Here is a 3,446-nt window from a genome sequence, read left to right on the forward strand (position 1 = left end):
TCTCTGAGAGCTGAGGACCTGTCCCCTCCTGGAGGGTGGCCCCAAGCGTCTTCACAGCCCTGGTGCTAACTCCTGTCTCTGTCCCCAGGCCATGGTCCAGCCAGCAGCTCCGCATCCCCGGTAAGCCCGGCCCCTGCACCACTCATTCCACTGGGGTCCAGGTTGTGCAGGCTCAAGGCGGGTAACCAGCCAGTTCAGCAGCACAGAGCAGACCCTGCTTCCCTGAGAGGAGCCAGGACAAGGCAAGCCCTGTTCTGGCCAGGAGTGGACCCTCTTCAGGGGCAGGACCACCCCCCAGCGTGTCCTGAGTTCTCCCTGCTCCCCTGAGCTGGCCAAAGGAGAACGCTGGAGTCCAGATAGGGGCAGGGTGGGCTCGGGGAGCACCAGCCAGGGGTCCTGGGCTAACAGAAATGGGTGCAGTGGGCAGTGGTCGGGCCTGGGGAATGGGTCAGCAGGCTTGGAGAAGGCATTTCTAGAGACAGAACCAGTCACTCCCATAGAGAAATGATCCTCCTCTGACTACCAACACTCATTCTCTCCTATTTAGGACTCCCTGCCCAGCCCCACCACAGCCATTCCTATCTACCAGGTGAGTGTGGGCAGTGACTGCTCTGGTCCCCGAAGCCCAAGGGGGCCAAAGATCTGCGCCCTAACTGCCCCTGGCTGTGATTTCAGGTTCAGGAAACAAGAGAGCAAGAGGGACAGGGCATTGTGGGAGGAAGGAGGGGCCGGGGGCAGACACTTGCCACACAGCCAGTCTCCCAGAGAGCAGCCCAAGTGGTCCTCGAACTTGAAAGTCACCCAGATATGTTCCAGGAAGGTGACAGGGGCTCAGAGGCCTCTTCTTCTTTTACAGGAATTACGACACCCCGACACAAACATTTACTGCCAGATCGACCACAAAGCAGAAATGGCTTCTTAGTTTCCCCTGGGAACTGCTCCTTCCAGGGCCCTCCTGAGACCCCAGACTCTAGGTGGAGTCAGGAGCTGCAGCCTGAGCCGGAGAACCGGCTCTCCCCTCTGAAGATATTCAGGGACATGGACCCAGGGTCGGGTCCCAACTGATTTCTGGAGACCCCTACAGGCTGCCCTGAACCCAGAACAAAGGCCCCCATTTCCCAGGAAGTGGGGGTTCCCAGGAAAAGTGTCCTGACCCCTGACCCACTGGGGATGATCTGAGAGGATCTGAATAAAAAGGACTCTTCCCCTCCTTGGCTTTTTTTTCTGAATGGTCAGTTCTCTTAGCAGAAATTCCCCCAGGGGCACCTAGCTGGTTCAGTGAATAGAGCATGCTACTGAATTTTTTTTTTAACGTTTTATTCATTTATTGGAGGGAGAGGGAGAGAGATCAGGAGCAGGGGAGAGGGGCAAAGGGAGAGGGAAAAGCAGACTCCCCACTGAGCAGGGAGCTGGACGTCGGGCTCCATCCAAGGACCCCAGGACCATGTCCTGAGCCGAAGTCAGACGCTTAACCAACTGAGCCACCCAGACACCCCGAGCATGCAACTCTTGATCTTGGGGTCATGAATTTGAGCCCCATGTGTGGCACAGAGTTTACTTAAAAAATAATCATGATAAATGTAAAAAAAGAAAAAGAAAAGAAATTCCCCTGAAGCTCTGGGTCTCTTCTCTCCTGGGTCACAGAGGGAAATGTTACCTCTGAGTTGACCAAGCCCCCATCTCCAGTCCCCCAGGATAGAGGAAGGGGTGGGTGGTGTGGACATGTTGGCACCACGCTAACTAGAACGCCAGAGCTGTGGCCAAACCATGAGGGAACTCAGCGGTCCTCACATCGCTCAGGGACCCAAGCTATAGACACTCCCAGTGTTTATAAATGTGGTTTGGGTGTCGGGAGCACAGACCATGGGGCCTCTGTCGAGCACATGAAGATGAGCCAGGAAGGAGTAGCTGTGGGCATCAAACCAACCACAGAGAAGGATGAACTGGGCATCTTTTCCCTTGGCTATTCTTTAAGAGTAGGTCAGCTGGCAACAAATTTTCATATTCTTCCTCATCAGAAAATTTCCTTGTTGCCCCTAATGATCCTCCTGAGGATCATCTTGCCAGATACAGGATTTGTAGTTGATTAGAAAAACCTGCCACTTCCTTCTGGCCTCCATGCTGTCAGATACAAAACCTACCATCACTTGCTTAAATCATTGTTCCTTAATAAGCAATGGGTTGTTTCTCTGGCTCTTTTTATTTATTTATTTTTAAAGATTTTATTTATTTACTTCAGAGAGACAGAGTGAGAGAGAGAGAGAGCAAAAGCCAGGGGGAAAGGCAGAGGGAGAAGCAGCCTCCCTGCTGAGCAGGGAGCCCAACGCAGGGCTGGATCCCAGGACCCCGGGATCCTGACCTGAGCCGAAGGCAGATGCTTAACGACTGAGCCACCCAGGTGCCCATCTGTGGCTCTTTTTAAAGATTTTTTTTCCTCTTGTGTTTAGTTTTCACAAGTTTGCCATGTGCCTTAGTGTGACTGCTTATCGTGTTTGGGGTTCACTCATCTTCTTGGACCATTATTTCTTCAGACACTTTTCAGCCCATATTTTTTTCCTACTTCTGGTATCCAGTGGCACCAATGTTAGATCCTTTCTTTTTTTTTTTTTTTAAGATTTATTTATTTATTTGAGAAACAGAGTGTGCTTATGAGCAGGGGGAGGAGCAGAGGGAGAGGGAGGGAGAGAATCCTCTAGCCGACTCCCTGCTGAGTGCTAAGAGACCACAAGTCAAGGAGTATGGGCAGACTCCAGAAACTGGAAAAGGCGAGAAAACTGATCCTCCCCCAGAACCTCCAGAAAGGAATGTGGCCCCGCCAATATCTCTATTTTAGCCCAGTGAAACCCATGTTGGACTTCTGACCTCCAGAACTGTAAGATAATAAATGTCTGTTGCTTTTAAGGCACCGTCTTTGTGGTAATTTGTTACAGCAGTAATAGGAAGCAAATATAGAGGTCATATTAGATTATATTGTTGTATGAATATCAAATTGGGCGAGCTTGCTCATCATACTGTGGATAGATAGGAGAAAATCTCGGTTCTGGTGAGATACGGGCTGAAGTAGTTAGGGTGAAGTATTAGATACTTATAACTTCCAAGTGATACATCAAAAAATCATATATATATATATAATGAAAAAGATTTGTGTGCATGCACGTGCATATAGTTTCATCGATGCAGACAGAATACAAATGTGACTTTGAGAAATAAGTATGAAAGGTATATGGGAGTTCCCTCTAATAGTCTTGTAACTTTTCTCTAAGTTTGACTTTTTTTTTTATTGGGGGTGGGGCCTTATGTTTTAGAAGTACACACAAAAGTGTTTAGAAACAATAGTATATGGCTCAGTTGGTTAGGTGACTGCCTTCGGCTTGGGTCATGATCCTGGAGTCCCGGGATCGAGTCTCACATCGGGCTCCCTGCTTAGCGGGGAGTCTGCTTCTCCC

At 49.9% G+C, this 3,446-nt stretch overlaps 1 long non-coding RNA gene across 1 annotated transcript; it reads left to right on the forward strand.

Moving 5' to 3' along the window:
- The first annotated feature begins 6 nt into the window (after window positions 1–6).
- LOC112819180 (uncharacterized) lies at window positions 7–1,210 on the forward strand. Its single transcript, XR_003206778.2, has 3 exons — window positions 7–120; window positions 548–589; window positions 857–1,210. It is a non-coding gene; the product is annotated as an uncharacterized lncRNA (long non-coding RNA).
- Window positions 1,211–3,446: the final 2,236 nt, after the last annotated feature.

This window comes from Callorhinus ursinus, unplaced genomic scaffold, assembly GCF_003265705.2.
Source record: "Callorhinus ursinus isolate GAN/ISIS: 27379988/994484 unplaced genomic scaffold, GSC_fseal_2.0 scaffold3757, whole genome shotgun sequence".
Lineage (NCBI taxonomy): Eukaryota > Metazoa > Chordata > Mammalia > Carnivora > Otariidae > Callorhinus > Callorhinus ursinus.